This window comes from Eubalaena glacialis, chromosome 3 (genome assembly GCF_028564815.1).
Source record: "Eubalaena glacialis isolate mEubGla1 chromosome 3, mEubGla1.1.hap2.+ XY, whole genome shotgun sequence".
Classification (NCBI taxonomy): domain Eukaryota; kingdom Metazoa; phylum Chordata; class Mammalia; order Artiodactyla; family Balaenidae; genus Eubalaena; species Eubalaena glacialis.
In genome coordinates this window covers 131,465,778-131,487,007 of record NC_083718.1, presented here as the reverse complement: position 1 = coordinate 131,487,007, position 21,230 = coordinate 131,465,778, and positions in this window count along the sequence as shown.

Below are 21,230 nucleotides of genomic sequence, written 5' to 3'. Positions count from 1 at the left end.
TCTTCCACTGTAGCTTTAAGACAGTGATTATGGAAATATGGAAGAAAAATCAACCATTTGTTTTATACCAACTTTGAAAAAATAAAATCACAAAAGCTATGTAGCATCACAACTACAATTTTCAGTGAGAAATGAGAACCTCTGGAAGAAAACGAAAATATAACATGACCAAACCTCCCCTAACAAACCAGTTATAACATTAGCAAAACTGTTTGAAGATTTATCTAATATCTAGTTTCCAGGCTATCTCCCTTACAGTTGTACAGTCAGTTAACTGAAGAATAGCTATTAAATTTGTTGTATCTAAAGTCAGATGATGCAAAATTTTTGCTCTCAGCTGAACTATGTCCACCTTTAAACACTGAAGAAGCTTATGGCAGCCTGGTTGCTGGACTTCAAGAATACACATTCACTAAAATAAGGAATATAGATTATAGTATCCTGATAGGAATAATCCATCATATTTTACTTCAATGACACTTTGAGACCTGCAGTTTGACATTCTCTCATAGCTTTTATTCCCAAGCCTATAAAATTACTATACTTTTAGAATGCTATCTGTATTTTAAACACTGTGCTCTTTGAAAGACATATGGTTAAAATGTTCCTTATATTTTTCTCTTAAGGAGATTTTATTTTACACTCGAACTTATGTGCTAGCTCTGACAATTTTTGAAAAACTGCAAGCCTCTACAATACAGAGAAACAGAAAATAAGAAGGAGGTAAAACTCATTTGTTCCTCTTTAAAAAACACACATTTCTCACTAGAAAGCAGGATGACTAAAGCTTAAATGTAAAAGTTATATAAGAATGATAATTTGGTCAATGACTTGACATGCTCCTCTGCTACAGAGGGTGCTATTTTGGGAAGACTGCCATTTTGGCAACATTAAGTCTGCATTTGTAGATAATGTAACAGTATCTAGTTGACCTATTGGAACTGAGATGATTCATTGAGATAATTTTCTATAACCAGATTATTAGCTTTTAACAATTATCAGGGAACACGGACATAGAAAAGAGAATTGAGGATGTACACATATATAGGATTCCTGTTTTACTAAGAGGAGGTTAGGACCATTAAAAATGGGCTACTTGGAGATTACCATGCAATTAACTACACTACAGAACTCCTACCTTAATGCTGGTGTCCTCCTTTGTCACACTACATGAAAAACATTGCTAGGAAGTCATGGGAATGGTGTTGGATTAAGATACATGGATTTAGTAGTGCTCCAATAATAATATGACTATATTTCCTTACAGAAAAAATGCTAAGTATGGACATGAGAAAATTTTAACAACTCAGGCATTTAACTAAATGGCAAGAGCACATATTAAAGACACAACTAGAATAAGGATATACAAGAATTCGCTAAGGGCTATTATTCATTATATCCAAGTTTTTGTTTGAAAAGTATTTAGACATCAAAGGACAAAGTTTATCAAAATCACTAGACTATTTTAAAGTGTCTTAGTTTAGGCTTATTAGGTAAAGTTTAGGTATGCTAGCTAAAGTAAAAGTAATTTGTTTTCTGGTGGTTAGTAAACTGTGTATTCTCTTAGAGCTGAAATTATTTTAGGAGATTCTAGGAGACGTACAGGCATCAAATACTCATAGCATGATCTCTGTATTTGTACCCACTGAGAAGTTAAATGTAAGAAATGTTTCATTTGAGTGTCCTTGTAGTCACTGTATTAGTTTGCAATCTTTCAATTTGCAGTTATTTGAGATGTATCAAGTGTGATGGGTTCTATTCACTAAGCTGTCCTTCTTAATGGTTGCTTCTCACATGGTCAAGGGCATACTAAACATGTTCTTGGAATGATTCCCTCTTTCAATCACTGTGCCAATAATCACTTAGAATACAAGTGGATTCTTTTTATTTAGAACAACCAGGTGGCTGAAGAGAGTCAGTTAATAAGCAATCAGCAAAATCAAAAGCAATAATGAAGCCCTTCAAGGTTTTGTGCTATACTGCCTGATACATAATCTCTATTTTGTGAGTAAATATATGGCATGCCTAGCAGTTGAATGAGTTTGCTGATGCCACATTCCACTCTTTGTGAGTTTATTCAGCTTTGAAGATCTCACTGCTAGGAGAGATCTAACATCTGTTTGAAAGCACTACCTTCTGTTGTAGAAGACTCACTGTTGCAAAGTTGGGTTTTCTACAGATACTACACTTTTCAGTAGTGCCTGTTAATATATCTTTTATCTGTACAAAGAAGTAAGAAACTGTAACCCAAAAAGTGTATTCAATCCATTCATCTAATTTGGCAAAAAATATACATTCAATAATTAGAGGAATTATATCTGAAAGCTATGGTGGGACCTTTGGATGTTAACTTAAAAGATTTTTCATGCTCATAACAATCTAGTTTGAGTGGGGAAAAAAAAGACTTCATCATGTTCTATATTACTTTTACATAGATTGGAATGTTACTTTTCTGATTACATAAGTCAATATTTCTTTTTTTCCCTTAACATTGTTCTTTTGGGTATGCCAGATCCAGGGTCAATGTGAATAAAATTCAAAGTTTAAATCAGAAAGGATCTTCAAAAGACTTGAGATAGTCTCCATTTCTCTACTGTATTTTAGATACATTTAGTTTTATTAGGTTATGATTGTATTCCAGATTGAATACAATTTCATATTTAATGGAAGAGATATAGGAACCTATGAGGCCCAGATGACATTGTGAATAAGAAAAGTTTATTGTCTCAGCTGCTTTACCTTATTTCAGTCCTCTATCTCATTAAGTGCCCACTACTTACTCAATATAGAGAATCAATCGATGTTCCCATTTTGCTCTTGTAATTTCAGAATTCCAAATTCCTTGATTACTGTTAGCTTTATTTCAGAAGGAACCCCTTAATATATGTAATATTCTTATTATCATTTCAATATTATAGTGTATGTATGTGTATTCATTTTCCCTGGAAAATATGTCAGAATTTCATCGCATATAAATGCATTTACTCCCTCATGATGTCAAAGAATCAGGATCTTAGAAGTTAAAAACAGAAGGAGGGCAAGACAACATTGTGTAGATGCATAAAAACATTCCCTGTTTCCTAGGAAACTTTATGGGGTGGGGTGAGATATGAGCCTTCTACTCTTCACATTTTCTGAATATGTCATGTGATACCATATATTATGAAAATACCCAAAATATCCTCTATATTCTCACAACTCCTACTCCATGTTTTATATTTGATAAATTCTAGATCGGGCTACTCAATGTGTTAGTTTTATGTTCATCCACAAATGGTAAACGCATCATTTTTTCATTTTTTTTTTTTTAGTTATAAGGCTCACTCCATTTAACCTTTTGCTATAACATCCTCAAAAGCAAGTATTTTTGTATTTTTTATTTTCTAACTGTGTATCAATATTTAGACAGAACTTTAAGTTAGACAAACAAATTTGATTCTGCGGATTATGTTTAAATGCCAATTCTCTGCTCTACTTCCATTATGGACCATTTAAATTCCAAGAAATATTAAGACAGATAGAAAATTCTGATCTTAAATATTTTTGTCCTATAATATTTAAAATACCTTTGGATCAGAAATTGTAATGTGTGTGCCAAGGAACTTCTGTTCTTTGGAAAATGGATAGATAGATAGATAGATAAATAGAGATAGAGATATTATGAAAAATGAAAGTTGAATAAATTTGAACAACATTTTGTTAACAAAGTCAAATGGATTTCTTTACTAAATGGCTTATCAGGATCTTTAATACATTTTTCAGACTTGCAAATTTCCAAGATAGAGAAATAGTATGAAGCAAATCTCAAATAACCAGGAAAAAAATTTGAAACATCTTTTATGTTTTCTATATCTCTTATAGAATTCATTCTGATAATATGGTCTTTGATAGAACAGATACAGAAAAGGAAATTCTCATGTACAAAGATTTTGGGTCAAAATTTGCATTTTCATATAAATAATTCATCTTCTATATTGATAAACTCATTTTAGTTAACATGTATTTAAGTACCAATAATATTTCAAGCAGTTATCAAATAATTTGAATGATAAATATCTCAAGTTCTTTTGTATTATTATCTTGTTCTTAGAGTCACATTTTTGTCTTTCTGACAAACTCTTATAAAAAAAAAGTTTCCTTAACCTGGTTATATTCAGGTAAAAAGAAGTACCTCTGTATTAGTCACTAGAGTTCCAAAACAACTGAAAAAAATGTGGTGTAGGGAATAGATATAAAGTTAATCCAATCTGGAAGTTCCAGATTTGATTTACAAGTATCCTAGTGACAGTGATTTATTTCTGTACATTGCAATGTCAGAACAATGACAGAGCTAGTCCAGAGTGATGGCATTGAAGATTGACATCATTATTTTCTATTGCTTACAACTCATGGAAACTGGCAGTTTTGTTGTCAGAACTGGAACAGTGATATAACTCGGGAGGAGAAATTTGATTAGTTCCATGTGATAAAGTTACTAGAGGGGTGAGGAGGGACTGGACAAATTAAGATATTTTACTCTTAACTAAGCACATTTAGGAACAGGTAATCCCTGAGCTGGTATCATGTATGTTTTAGGACTCAAAACCGTGTGTAGAAATGACATGCACTTTTCTAAACTTCAAAATATTTGAAAATAAAACACTCAACTACTTGAAGATTTCAAGAAAGAATACAGAAAAATGAGAGAACTTGTCTATATGAATTCATAATGATGTGGCAATAATAGTCACATAAAAGTCACGATGAAAGGAGATAATTTGATTCAATACTTTACTTATGTTACTGGAAAAAAAAACCCACAAACAAAAACAGCAAAACAAAAACAAAACAAAACAAACAAACAAGTAAAACAAACCAGAAACTAATTGAACAGGTCCACATGTTTCTACAAACAAATCCACCATCCCATCTACAGATCTGAACCCACATTCTCTGCCTTTCCTCATAATTCAATGAAGGAACTAGTCCCCTCATTTCTAAGATCAAACCCTCTATGTGTGTAGAGATTCTATTTCCTGTCACTTTTTTGGAGAAACTCCTCATTTCCTTTCTCTTCCCTACATCAGTAACTTTCTCCCTTTCTACTACATTATCATCATCAGCATAAGGGCATGAGAACCTATCTTCCATATCAAATTAAAAAAAAATCCCTTGATCTCACCCCTATAATCTCTATCTTACCCATTTTGCTCAATTTTACAAGAGAAAAAGAAATCTTCAAAAGTGTTGAGTATACCTGTCTTCTCCTGGGTGTCTTCTTGAATTAACACTTAACCAGACTTTTGTTTCCAACATTCCACAAACCTACTTTTGTTGAAAGTCACCACTGGTCACCTCATTGTTATTCTAACATCAGCACTTAGACTTTACCTCACTGGAGTTCTGACAAGATTTGAAATAGCTAATCATTCTCTCTTCTCTGAAACAATTCCACTAATTGGCTTTCATCCCATTCTCTGTGTTCTTATCTCAGGTTGATTTATCTCTTTGCTGGATATCTCTCTTTTTTCTCATGTGTAAAATTTGGAGTTCTCTACAGCACAATACTCAGGTCTATACTCCTCTTTGTTCTTAATCATTCTCCTAGATAATTTCATTCAGTATTATATCTTTACAGAAATCTTTATACAGATTATTCCCAAATAATGTCTGTAGTTCTGACTTTAGATACAAAATCCAAACACCTTCATAAATAAATTGATAAATGGACTTTATCAAAATTTAAAACTTTTGCTCTGTGATAGCACTTTTAGAAGAATGAAAAGACAAGCCACAAATTGGGAGGTGTTTCAAAATCACACATCTGACGATGAATTTGTATCCTAAATATATAAAGAACTCTCAAATAAAACTCAATACTAGAAAACAAACAAACAAAACAATAAAAGGTAGGCAAAAGATATAAGCATATATTTCACCAAAGAAGATAGATGGATAATAAACACACAAAAAGACACTCAATTTCATTAGTCATTAAGGAAAAGCATACTAAAATCATTGAGATACTACTACACACCTATTACAATGATAACAAAAAATTAAAATTAAAAAAATTGGCATTACCAAATGATGGCAAGATTCTTAAACAACTAGAACCCTTACCTCTTGCTGATGGGAATGTGAAATGGTACAGCTCTTTTGAAAAGTTGTCAATTTCTTATAAAGTTAAAAGTATGCTTATAACCCAGCAACCTCACTCCTTGGTTATTTAACTATGAAAAATAAGAATTTTTGTTCACACAGAATCCTGTAAATGAATATTTATAGCAGGTTTATTCATAATCACAAAAAATTGGAAAGAGCCTAGATGTCTATAAGCAAACTGGTATAGCCATAAACCTCTATACTTCCATGCCTCAGGCTAAAATCCCTGGAGCCTTTGTTGACACCTGCTTTTCTTGGACACTGTGCTTTCAACTCCTACAAGAGATACTGTTGTTTTACTTTCAAAATATTAATACATCCAGGCCCTTCTCATCATCTCTAATCTATGCCACCACCATCTCTTACCTGGACTATAGCAATGATCCCATCTTGAACATTTGTGGGCTCAGAGTAAGTGAGAGTACAAGAAGCCCATATAACATATATCTAAGTATATTAAAGTTTAAAACATTCTTAAAAAGTTTAAATAAAATATGGCAGCTAAGGAAAAACCAAGTTGTTGCCATTTGCCCCTGGCTTCCAATTCTTAGGCCTGCCTTCATTTCTTCTTACCCGCCCCTCACCCTGCAGTATCATATACATGAGGGCTCTCATACAAATACATTGACAATCAAGCTTGCATATTCAAATTTAATCTACAACTTCTAAAAACAATTGTTTCTTAGGCATCCCTCAGACTTGGGGTGCATATACCCAGGAATGCTGTCTGGTGCAAAATTAAAATACAGAACACCTCATTCAAAAATTGGGAAAAAAATGAGACACTGTTCAATTTACTAAATATAAAGTTTTTTTTTTTTTCTTTTTTTTCTGCAGTCTCTCTCCTGTTGTGGTGTTTTATTTGCTATTTAATGTCATTCTAAATAAAGAAAAATTAATGTTGTATATCAGCATACATTTTACCATTCACCTTATATTATGCAATGCCAGTTTTAAATCCAGATACAAGAACATTTAACTCATATGCAGAATCATCGGAATTACACAGCTCCTATTTTAGCTTGTATATACATATGCATTTTGTTCTTCCCAAAACAGTGAAAATGCTGCATGTACCAACTCAACTGTTTTTATCTCACTTCCTGACGTGCACATTCTACCAACACTTTCTACCTTCAGCTACTGATAAGTAAGAGAGGACTGAAAGGAAAAATGAACTATAGGTTGCCCTTTCTTTCTATTCCCCTCTATGTTACCATTTTTCCATGTAAGTTGTTGGCTAATACAGAAAGTAACAGGAGTAAGAAAGGAAATGATAAAGGTCCTTCGTTGTTCCATTTCTTTGAATACCATTTCCTTCTTTCCACAAGCAAAGTTCTGATTCAAACTGAAAACATGATCTCTGTGGCTGTCAACATCCACCCCACTTCCTCAGTCATAAATGTGAGATACTCTTTATTCTCACTTTGCAACTTGTTGAATTCGCAAACATCATGGGCCTACTGGAATTGTGTGTTCCTGAAGCATCATGAACTCTACAGATCAATAAGTTACAAGGAATGACTTACATGCAGTTTGCATGTATCTCCTCTGCTTATACACAAGCTCCATTATCCCATTGGACTTCACTTACAAAGCACAAGTACAGAGGTAAAATTATTAAGAATTTCAAAACGGTGACAGCAATAAATTAATCCAAATGAGGGACCCTTCTAGGTATGGGGCCTTATACAACCACACAGGTTGTAGACCCATTAAGCCAGCCTTGTCTATAGCAGTGGCGTGTTCCACCCTTGGAAAGGTAAACAGGGAAAATTGTCATGACAAATCAAGATTTCCAGGGTTCCAGATGTTCAGAGAATGAGAAAGGGAGACTTGTGCTCTGCTGTGGGAGCTGGGGACATTGTCTTTGCTCCATGGATTCTTCAATGAGAAAAGGACAAGAATAATGCACAAGGCAGGAGTTCCTCTTCCAGTTTAAGGACAACAGGTTTCTGTTTCTAACACTTTGTTGGGGAAGATCATCGAGAAAATGTGAGAGCCCGTTGATCCAAGAGCAGGACCCAAGCAATGAGCCTCTCCACTCCCTCCCTTAACTTTGGAATGTATATTCTGCCTGCCTTCCTCATTCCCAGAAGCTGCCCCAAGGATAGAGCTTTGAGATAGCAATGTGATGTTGAGACTCTCTGGATAGTATATATGACTGAACCTAGTTAAGGCACCTATATAAACTTTTAAGACTTGGTATGCGGGTGCAGATATCTGTTCATCTTGTGACTGCCCATGACAAGCCTCATAAGTTCCCTTGCTTACTAAACCTGCCATCTACCACTGTGGAGTGGTCTGCCTCTTTCTTCAGTCTTTCCCTATCCTCTATATGGGACCAGTTTGCAAACCAAAACCCTACTATATTTTATCCACATATCATCAAAAGTAATCCTTTTTAAATGTATGTCTGATCATGACATTCCTCTAGACAAAATCATCAATCACATTGTCACAATCAAGACTAGAGTCCTTATAATGGTCTACATTTCCCTTGATGACCAACTGACAATATTTCTTACCATTTTCTATTCTTTAACCCCACTCCAGTTACACTATCCTCTTTCGGGTTCCTTGAATGCATACCTAAACTACTGTTAGCTCTGTCTTCATTGTTAGTGACAGCAATCTTCCTGGTCTCTTCAGGTCACAATTGCTTTCCAATCATCTAATATCGATATTGCAAAGTGATCTTAAAATGACAAATCTGGGAGTTCCCTGGCGGTCCAACGGTTAAGACTTGTCTCTTTCACCGCCGTGGCCCCAAGTTCAATACTTGGTCGAGGAAATAAGATCCAGCAAGCCTTGTGGGGCAGCCAAAAAAAAAAAAAAAAAAACAAATCTGAGGTCATCTGACTGCTCTGATATTTTCAATGACTTTCCATTACCTGTAGGATAAAGTCCAAATTTCCTCACAAGAGAAATAAATAATCCATTCATAATAGTTGAGTATTTGGCACATATTAAGTGTTAAATTAATAAAAGTTATTTTTATTGAGGAAACATCTACTGATGAATTCAGCACCCTCTTCTATAGGACATGGTATAATTTTCATCCTTCTATTGTAATAAATGAATGGACTTTACCCCAAGTAATATTGCCTTTCTTATATCCTTTTCTTCTGATCCTTCGGCCCCTCCTTCTTCTCTTTCTCTTTGATTTCCCTGTCTCTCACACCTTCTCACTCATTCTCTCTCTCCCATCCCTACTCACTTAGTGGCATTTGCACAATAACTGTTTAATAGGGAAATTGTTGCAGATCTAAGAGAAAGCTCTTTTAAAGAGTAATAAATGTTAAGCATTAATAATACTATATTGAAACTGAAAGGGCTGATAACCAGCAATGCAGATTAGTAAAGACCTACAGCCTCTGGGTGTGAAAGAAATTGAGTTCAGTCTAAAATCAATCAGATGGTAAGTAGGCTGTCACTAATAATGACAGAAATACTAAGCTCCAGGTTTAAATTCATAACGTTTTGGACTCGATACTTTCTGCTGCCGAATACTTTGGCTTTTGCTAGTATAAGTGGGCATTAATGACATATTAGTTGGAGTAACTACAATTTATGCAGGATTCTCACTAGAGAATATACTTCTCTCTATATTATTTTATCATCTTCCACATATCTCAAAGTTTATCTAACTAAGATATTAACCTGAATGTATTTTGTAATATTCGAAAATCATTCCTGTGTAGCAGAGCTGAAATACCCCCTTTCTCTTGGAGTCCATGCTAGACAAATTCCAAATCACTTAACTTTTTAAGATAACATCAGAAAAGAATTATCTCAATTACAAGTTTTTAAACTGTCAATTTTATGAGACTAATTGAGATTCATTTTGATAAATATCTTTTGATGAGAAATAGATTGTCCTCTACTATGTATTAAAGAACAGCTTGTTTCCTGTGGATTAAATTTTCATGGTAAAATGCAAATAACTTTCCATTTCTTATAATTTATGATATTATCGCTATATCCTGTTACACAAAATGACAATGAGCAAAACACTCCTGCTGCGGCAATCTGTGCTGAAAAACTTCCTCAAAATATATTGTCTCCAGTTCTATCAGTAGATATAGCTGTAAGAGGTAGGAATTTTCTCACAGTATTTGGTGGATGATGCTAATACTTGGTTTTAATAGGCACTAAATATACAACATGTATTTGCTCAGCTGAAATTATAAATAGCCAAAGTTCTCTGAATAAGAATCATATGCTTTTAAGATTCATTTCTGCTTGTGAGTGTTTTCTGTTTATTATTATTAACATTTATTTCTCATTTATATACAAATAAATTCAATAGGAATTGCTACACTCTACAATCAATATGATACATAATCCAAGTCTAAGTATGAATGTGTGTAGGCTCCTAACAACCACTTTATGATTTGGAGAACTATATGTAAATGGAAGAATAGAAGTTTTAAGGAATGCAAATAACTCATAAGCTCAGTGTTTCTTCAGACTTGAGGATGCCATGACACACTGAATAATTTACATCTGGCTTTGAAACTGGGACCATGCACTTAGAAATATTTTAAGGGAAACAAGAATTTCTTCTTCCCGAAAATCTAGATTGTTAGATTGAGGGACTATAACATGGCTTACAGTTCTAGCTCTGGAGACAGATTGCAGAAAGTTGTCCATTTCCAATTATATGATCACAGGTCTCAATTTCATTATGTGTAAAATAGGGAAGGCAGGTATCTTGAGAAGATTAAATGAGAAAACACTATATATCTGAAACTGATAATTCTTGACATTTCATAAATGCTCAATAAATATTAGCTATTGCCATATTAAATTGATTCTAAGGTGCATTTTTTCTTACATTTTAGTATGCGTCTCTGAAATAGGATGCGTACTGCGGTCTATAGTTTCTCACAATTACAGTAGGCCAAAATGCAGTCATAACATCAAGTTTATCAAGGCAATCCAGTGTTTAGGACTCAGTGCTTTCACTGCTGAGGCTGGGTTCAATCTCTCTGGCTGGGAAACTAAGATCCTGCAAGCCTTGTGGTGCAGCCAAAAAAAAAAAAATAAATATAAACATCAAAAGAACTAACATCAACACTTAAAGATTGGAGACATATCTCTTCATTGTTTTAAGGTCTTAATTTCTCTCAGAAATTTATTTTTAATTTAGAGTCTTACACAATTTTTGATATGACTATTTCAAATTATTTTATGTTTTTATATGGTATTGTAAGTGGTGCTTTATTTTCCAATTTTTTATTGCATATATATATAATTGATATATATATATAATTTATTTTCACGTTGACCTTATATCTTGTGACATTACAAAATTTATTTGTTGGTTCTAATAGTTTTATTTTGTAGATTATGTAAGATTTTCTCTGCACCTATTCATGTAGTCTGCAAATAAAGACAGTTCTACTTTTTTCCTCCAATTTTTTTTTGTACACATCGCCTTACTGAGATCTTAAAGGCATCATGTACAATGATAAATAGATATCATTTCTGTGCTCCTAATTTTAGAGGAAAAAAGTCTTCAGTCTCTCACCATTAAGTAAAATATTAGCTATAAGTTTCTCATAGATCTTTTTTATCAGGTTGATGAAATTTATTTCTAATTTTAGTTAGATAAAATTTTTTTTTATCATTATGGGTGTTGAATTTTGTCAAATACATTTTTTACATGAGATTGTAATATAATTTTTTTTAATCTGGTGATATAATAAATTACATTGATTGGTTTACAAATATCAAACCAACTTTGCATTATTGAGATAAATCCCAGTCATGATCATTGTGTACTATCTTCTTTATATATAGATAGTTATACTTAATCTGCTAATATTTGGTTAAGGGTTTCTAGCATTGATATTTATGAGGGATATTAGTTCTCAGTTTTTATACCTTGTAATGTCTTTTTCTGGTTTTGGTATCATGGTAATGGAAGCCCTATGTACTCAACTGGGCAGTATTTCCATTTTCTCCTTCTCTGTTTTCTGAAATAGTTTATGTAATATAAACTATACTAAACACCAGTTTAGTCCCTTGGACCTAGATTTTTCTCTTCTGGAAATGTTTTGGGTTAAAAATTTATTTTACAAACTCAATATTTTTAATAACTAGAGATTATTCAAACTTTTATATCACTTTTAAAGTCAGTTTTTGCTTATTGTTTTGCAAAGTATATGTCAATTTTTTAAAATTGTTTGTCTGAGTCAGTTTAGGCTATTATAATGAAAAGCCACACACTGAGAGGCTTAAACAACAAATATTTATTTCTCACAGTTCTGGAGGCTAAGAAGTAGGAGATCAAGGTACCAGTCAATTTGGTTACTGGTGAGATCATTTTCCTGGTTTGCAGACAGCGTCCTTATTGCTGTATCCTCACATGGCAAAGAGAACATTATGTCTTTCCAGTCTCTCCTTATACAGGTTCTACTCTTATGATCTAATCGTCTCCAAAAGGCCCCACCAAATATTTACAGAATATTCCATCCAACAACAGCAGAATATAGATTCTTCTCAAGCAATCATGGAACGTTCTGCAGGATAGGTCACAGACTAGGCCACAAAGCAAGTCTTAGTAAATTTAAGAAAATTGAAATCATATGAAGCGCCATTTCTGACCACAGTGCTATGAAACTAGAAATCAATTACAAGGCAAAAACTGGAAAATTCATAAATATGTGGAGATTAAACAACATGTTACTAAAACAACCAATGGGACAAAGAAGAAATCAATACAGAAATCCAAAAAATAATCTTGAGAAATATGAAAATGGATCTAATCTAAAACATTGTTACTGCAGTTGATAACACTACATTATATAATTAAAATTTGCTAAGAGAATAGAACTTAAATGTTCTCACCAAAAGAAAAGAAGTGAGGTTATAGATGTGTTAATTAACTACATAGTGGGGATCCTTTCACAATGTGTATATATATTAAATCACCATGATGTACACTTTAATATATTATAATTATATTTTCATTTATACCTAAATAAAGCTGAAAAAAACAAAGCAAAACAGAAATACAGCCTTGTCCCCAGGACCAGTTGTGGAAATGAAAAGTGTAGCATTTATATTTTCTTCCATTTTGTGTTGTATGTGTTTCCACATTTAAATGATTTCCTCTGTTTTCTTCTCCCTCTTTCTTCTCTTTTTAGACATGGTATGGTGGTGAACTTGACAATTTAACCCATTTTAATTAAAAATTTATAAAATGAGATTATGTGTCAATCTAAAGGAGGAATGGATACCACCCAAAGTTTTTCTTCTTAATACCTGAATACTAATACCTCCAGAGAACTTGAGTTGTTACACAGGTGAGCACTTTTATTTCTTATGTGGTTGTGTTATTTTTTTTATTGATGCTATAACAAATCATCAAGCTTATTTCCTTACAAAAGCACAAATTTATTTATTTATTTTTTACAGTTTTTTTGGTCAGAATTGGAACAGGTCTCAGCAGACTAAAGATGTTAGCAGACTGCCTTCATTTATAGAGTTTTTAGGGGAAAATCCCTTTTCTGCTCATTTGGCTTGTTAGCGCAATTCAGTTCTTTGTAGACAGAGCACCAAGACAGATTTTCTTGCTGGCTGATATCTGAGAGAAGTTTCTAGTTGTTAGACCCACTCTATTCTGTAGGCAGTGATCTTCTCTCTCTCATCTTCAAAGTCAGAAATGGCAGGTCACATCCTTCTCATGTCACCTCTCTCTCTGATCAGAGCCTGGAAATAGTTCTGCTTTTAAAAATTCAGGTATTTAGATTGTGTCCATCTAGTAAATTCAGAATAATCTCTCAGCCCAAGGACTTTAACCTTAGTCATGTCTGCAAAGTCTCTTTTGCTATGTTGGGTAATATATTCATTGGTTTGAGGAATTTGTTTCTAAGGATATATTTGGAAGACCTTCATTGTGCCTCCCATAGAAGGGGTAATTGCATTTTGTTGGTTTTGATCATTACAGCCAGAATATTGGCCTATGACCTGGGTCACACCAATCCAACGCACGGGCCAGATTTGAAACAGGTATCTAGTGACATAAACAAACAGGAATCTTGCAACACCGTCTCTGGCAAGGGTGAGATTTGTAGGAAATTTAGTTCCTGGGGACCAGTGGTAGCAGTGCTCTTTTCTTTTCTACAGCTTTTCTACTTTCCACAATTAATCCACTTGTTATTTGTGTTGTCCCAGTGCTATAGTCAGGACTATATTACATATTACATTTTAACTCCAAACTATTTGTCTCTGAGAGTGGAACACATTTTATTGTCTTAGGAATACTATGCCTCTACCAGACCTGACCCTATATGTCAGTAGCCTTTAGTCAGGGCACTTTTGGCATTTTAGATGGGAAAGTTTTTTATTGTGCAAGACTGTTCTATGCATTGCAAGGTATGTATTGTCCTCAATCACTACACAATAAATGTCTCCTGAGCCCAGTCACTTGACAACCCAAAACAACTCCACACATTTCAACTTTTTCCTTAGTAGGTTATAGTAACCCTGGTTGATAATTACTGTTCAAAATATTCAATATATGTTTGATAAAAGAGGTAAAGTGAAGTCCAAAGTTAGTAATGTTTATTTCCTATTTATTCATTTCTTTGATCATTTGTTTATCATACTAGTATTGAGAAATTACAGCGTGACAAATTCTATGCTGGACACTACATATACTAGCTAAAGAATTCTCTTGACCCAATGTCTCATCCACTTCTATGTTCTCCTACTCAGATTAGAGGAGTAATTAACACTGTTACTCAGATTTTAGGGCACTGATTGTGCCACATGCATCATTCTGTTCTAAAAATATTGTTGATGCACATAGTTCTCTCTCTCCTAATTCTATCTTCCATGCCTTATGTCTTCTGGATAATCACTGCATTGTATTAATTTTTCCTTTTCCATTTGTATGTGCTGTGACACACTTCCTTCAAGTGACAAACCTGTAGCAAGACTGGAAGAAAATGGGGAAGAAAGGGCTTTGTTTGAGCCTTGAATTCAATTCACATTTTCTCATGGAACATTATAAAAAATCTTGTAGTAGGATAAAAGGACTATTCAGGCTAATATTTTCTCTTATTTCTCATTTGCTTATATGCATAACACCCTTGGGGATGCCACATGAGCAGTGATCAAGCTAAGCCAAGATTGCAACCCTCTAATAGTATGATTCTTTCCACACTATAAACTGGCCATAGTTTATATTACTTGAAGTCCCTCTACTGCCCACCCACAGAAGTTCCCATAAGATAATGTTAATTGTTGAAAGATGAACGTCTCTACGCAGACTCCAAAAACCATACAGGAAAACAAGGACGGTAATGCAAATAATATGGAACCCACACATAAAAAGAGATGTAGAAATGGGGAAATAAACATCCAAGACCTGCAGAGTAGGCTCTGGAGTCCACACCAGACCCTAGAATCAAGCAGGGATTTCACAAAAAAAGGAGAGGACTGAGGGGTGCCAGTGATGAAGGAACATGGAAACATCAACCAGGGCTCACTCTCAGTGGAGAAATAGTGAGAACAGATGTGAAACCTTGTGGATCAGAGCTCAGGTGAATGAGGATTTGTGAAAGAAGAAACTAGAAAGTGCCTGGAACCAGAGTCTGGGGCAGGCATAGCCTCTAGGGAAGAACAAGACCTGGTGGATGAGGGTAGAGTAACCTGGAACCTTGTCAGTAAAAGGGAAAAAGGAATATGTTGAAGATAAGGGTTCTATTGAAACAAGACAGTCTTAAAGAATCATGAAGAAGTTTAAAGAAAGAATCTTTTATTTCTAAAATTGTTGATATCATCAAAGGGGAAAAACACTTCTTTTTATTCTATTTTTAAAGTTTGCCTCTGTTTGTCATCTCAAGGGTTTCTCCTGTCAGCAGCAGTGGTAGTTATATGAATGAACCTGAATACACACAGATATATTTTAAAACCTGGAAAATTTAACCTAAAGTACATTTTAGCTTTGGAGTGCCCTCAAGGGTGGAACTGAATTGCTCAGGAGATGAATAATGGGATTCATTACTATGACCAGTTGAAATCTAACATAACCCAAAGTATTCCCATGCTACTGAACAGCTTAGAAACTGTGGAGAGTAATGCAGCCCTGCTTCAATTGATTTCTTACCCTACCACTGAAGCCATCAACAAAGGGGTATTTATTTCCTACAAAGAAAAGGTATGCCTTTTTTCACTGATAGAGGTAATAAAGGCCATCCTCTTGCATATTCAAAAGATCTTTGTTTTAGCTCACTTTATTTCTATGATGTAAAAAAGTGCTAATTTATCATTCATGCTGTAAAGTTAGACTGGATCAATATCTTATGGATGTAAATATTTACTTATACAGGTTGTTTTTGTTAATGTATCCAAATAGTCATATGAATGATAATGTTAGATCATCAAGAGACACTTTTTTGTTCTTTACTCTGTTCCACATGCAAATTAAAATCTTCTATGTAAAACATAAATTCAACACTGTGAGCTCACCTTTTCTTTATGGTATCAAAAGTCCAGAACCAGATTGCTTCTACTGTAAGTTTTAGCAAATATTAAGTGAAAAAATTAATTATAATCATACACAAGCTTTTCCAGATAATAGGAAAAGAAGGTTTTTCTGCCTTTGTTTTTATGAGGCTAAAATTGATGCAAACACCTAACCGGTATTGTGTAAAAAAGAAAAATTTTACCTATGAATATATGTAAAAATAGGATGAGGTTCAAGAATCTGTATTTAGGAAGCCTTAATAAAGGACAATTGCCACATTTAACAACAACAACAAAACCACTGTGACTTTAGGATATTAAAGTGTTTTGTCTCAGTCCTACTTATTATTCAAAGTTTGGATCAGAACCCATATAAGCTGATGTCCAATTCTAGTCGTTTAAAGTAAGCCACCTGTTTCCATTCTATGATTGGATCAGTTTAAGATATTACATGCCATTATCACAAGTCAACTCACAAGCTCTATGGTTTATCACAATTAAGGTTGGTTTGTTGTTCACCTAAACTGACAAATACCAATAGCCTTCCACCTGGGGATTAAGGTTCATTGGCCCCTTCTATCATATGCTCTGCCATTCTCTAGGGCCTTTGGTCCTAGGCTTACAGCTGACAGAAAGAGGAAGAGAGAGACAGGAAAGCTCATCTTCTTCTTACCTATTCTAGCAAATGTGACACTAATTACTTACATTCACATTCCATTACTGAAAGGCAGTCAAATGATCTCAAGAGACCCAGAATGAGGTCTGGGAAGTGGAATTCCTAACTAATAACTCCACAAAGTTTGCAGTAAAGTGCTAGCTATGTCTTTATGGTAACCATACCATAGTTCTAGTTTATACCTGTTCTAGTTTATACCTGTTGTCCTGTTTAAGCCTAACTATTATCATCCAATCCAGGACACTTTTATAGTGTTGCCTTTCTCAAAAGAGTCCTGATTTGAATGATAGATTATATGATCATTTTATGTTCTGCTACAATGCTCTTAGACAATTGCTGAAGATTTTTGTAATTGTTGTTTTTAATATATAAAAAAGAGATGAATAGGGCAACATTATAATGTTTTATTGTAGCTATCATTAACATATTTACTATACCTAGGTCATAGAAAATACTTAACATCTTTAGCAATCCAGAATGATGTGACTATTTTAAAAATATTCTCCAGACATATTTAAAAATAATTATTTAAAAAAATTTCATCAAAATTTTATCAGAAATTTATCAAAAATAGCAAGTTTGGGGGCTTCCCTGGTGGCGCAGTGGTTGAGAATCTGCCTGCCAATGCAGGGGACACGGGTTCGAGCCCTGGTCTGGGAAGATCCCACAAGCCGCGAGCAACTAGGCCCGTGAGCCACAATTACTGAGCCTGCGCGTCTGGAGCCTGTGCTCCGCAATAAGAGAGGCCGCGATAATGAGAGGCCCGCGCACCGCGATGAAGAGTGGCCCCTGCTTGCCGCAACTGGAGAAAGCCCTTGCACAGAAACGAAGACCCAACACATCCATAAATAAATAAATAAATAAATAAAATATTAAAAAAAAAAAAATAACAAGTTTGGGATTTTTTTGACCCTAGATAATATAGCTTTGAACAAATTCATATGCAGATTAGAAAACACAGCCAGATGTTCCAAGACACAGTGAATATTTTAAGAACATATTGGAGGAAAATTTAAATATACAACAAAAGTATTTCTAAAAGGAAGAAGACAAATGAGGCACTTTGCTGCCTGAAGGCAAAAGAATTGAATATATATCCCTTTAAAGTCCCTTACAGGATAGAAAGCCCAGAGATAAGCCCACGCACATATGGTCACCTTATCTTTGATAAAGGAGGCAAGCATATACAGTGGAGAAAAGACAGCCTCTTCAATAAGTGGTGCTGGGAAAATTGGACAGGTACATGTAAAAGTATGAAATTAGAACACTCCCTGACACCTTACACAAAAATAAACTCAAAATGGATTAAAGACCTAAGTGTAAGGCCAGACACTATCAAACTCTTAGAGGAAAACATAGGCAGAACACTGTATGACATAAGTCACAGCAAGATCCTTTTTGACCCAGGTCCTAGAGAAATGGAAATAAAAACACAAATAAACAAATGGGACCTAATGAAACTTAAAAGCTTTTGCACAGCAAAGGAAACCATAAACAAGACCAAAAGACAACCCTCAGAATGGGAGAAAATATTTGCAAATGAAGCAACGGACAAAGGATTAATCTCCAAGATTTACAAGCAGCTCATGCAGCTCAATAACAAAAAAACAAACAACCCAATCCAAAAATGGGCAGAAGACCTAAATAGACATTTCTCCAAAGAAGAGATACAGATTGCCAACAGACACATGAAAGAATGCTCAACATCATTAATCATTAGAGAAATGCAAATCAAAACTACAATGAGGTATCATCTCACACCGGTCAGAATGGCCATCATCAAAAAATCTAGAAACAATAAATGCTGGAGAGGGTGTGGAGAAAAGGGAACCCTCTTGCACTGTTGGTGGGAATGTAAATTGATACAGCCACTATGGAGAACAGTATGGAGGTTCCTTAAAAAACTAAAAATAGAACTACCATATGACCCAGCAATCCCACTACTGGGCATATACCCTGAGAAAACCATAATTCAGAAAGAGTCATGTACCAAAATATTCATTGCAGCTCTGTTTACAATAGCCAGGACATGGAAGCAACCTAGGTGTCCATCATCGGATGAATGGATAAAGAAGATGTGGCACATATATACAATGGAATATTACTCAGCCATAAAAAGAAATGAAATGGAGGTGTTTGTAATGAGGTGGATGGAGTTAGAGTCTGTCATACAGAGTGAAGTAAGTCAGAAAGAGAAAAACAAATACAGTATGCTAACACATATATATGGAATCTAAGGAAAAAAAAAAAAAAAAAAAAAAAAAGAGGTCATGAAGAACCTAGTGGCAAGATGGGAATAAAGACACAGACCTACTAGAGAATGGACTTGAGGATATGGGGAGGGGGAGGGGTGAGATGTGACAGGGTGAGAGAGTGTCATGGACATATATACACTACCAAATGTAAAATAGATAACTAGTGGGAAGCAGCCGCATAGCACAGGGAGATCAGCTCGGTGCTTTGTGACCACCTAGAGGGGTGGGATAGGGAGGGTGGGAGGGAGGGAGATGCAAGAGGGAAGAGATATGGCAACATATGTATATGTGTAACTGATTCACTTTGTTGTAAAGCAGAAGCTAGCACACCATTGTAAAGCAATTATACTTCAATAAAGATGTTTAAAAAAAAAAAAAAATAAAAAATAAAGTCCCTTACAATCCCTTAGTGTTGTCATAAACTCTCTTGCAGAGTATAATTTTAGTATATAAAAATGTTTTAAAATGATATGCTAAAGCAAGTGAAGATTTAGTAATAGACCCTTTAAGCAATAACATGCCCTGTGTCTTGAATACTAGCATCCTGTGATAACATGTAAGATTTGCTTGTGAAATCTATCTGAGAAACAGAATTTAACATGATGAAGTGTTGAGTTCGCAGGGTAAAGGCAATATTCTATCTCTTGAAATATAATGAGGACTACACTTCATTAAAGTGCAATTATCAACTTGGGGGAATGATGCTGCTTTGCTATGTCAAAAACAAATAGAACAGAACAGGAATTAAAAAAATTACTGGGACAGCAGCATGAATAATTTAATAAGATGTCTCTACTATGATTGTTCTGGAATGAAAAAATTATTAAATAAAAATGTGGTAAATATGACCCATTCAACTTATTTTCTTCCAATCTGCCCACCCTTAACCCAATGCCCTCTTTGTTTCTCATCCCCATTCCAAAAGTAAAATAAACATAACTCTCAGATGCCAATGTCACAGTGAAGATTTTATAAAATCTTAAATGTTTTGAACTCCAAAATAACGGCCTGACCGGTGCATTCTGAACTGAAACCTCATAAATTCTTAAGTGTACTATTCAATGGCACATGTTCTGAAGACTTCCTAATCATGACTCATGCCATAAAAACAGGAAAAGAAGAAATGGGTGTCTTTATCCTTTGAATAGAAAATGTCAAAAAATTTTCTTATTTTTAATGTCTTGGTGAACTGTACAATCTGTCACTTTTGAATGGTCGAGGATTTGCACATTTCCAAAGTTTTATGGTCTGTATTTTGGGAATTATTGTCCATTACACCACCTTTATTCACTAAGATGTCACTAATTATCCTTTGAAATCTGAGTGTATTAATTAGAAATATTTTTTAACATAGTACCTATAAACATGTTACTAGGATATATAAGGCAATATAAGAAGAATGATTTTACCAATTTAATTGGATTATCATGAAGAAAGTTATATAAAAGTGACAATAAGTATTATAAAATCCAAACCACTCATTTTTTTTTTTTTAATTTTTTTGGCTGCGTTGGGTCGTCGCTGCTGCGCACAGGCTTTCTCTAGTTGCGGCAAGCGGGAGCTACTCTTCGTTGCAGTGTGCAGGCTTCTCATTGCAGTGGCTTCTCTTGTTGCGGAGCATGGGCTCTAGGTGCATGGGCTTCAGTAGTTGCAGCATGCAGGCTCTAGAG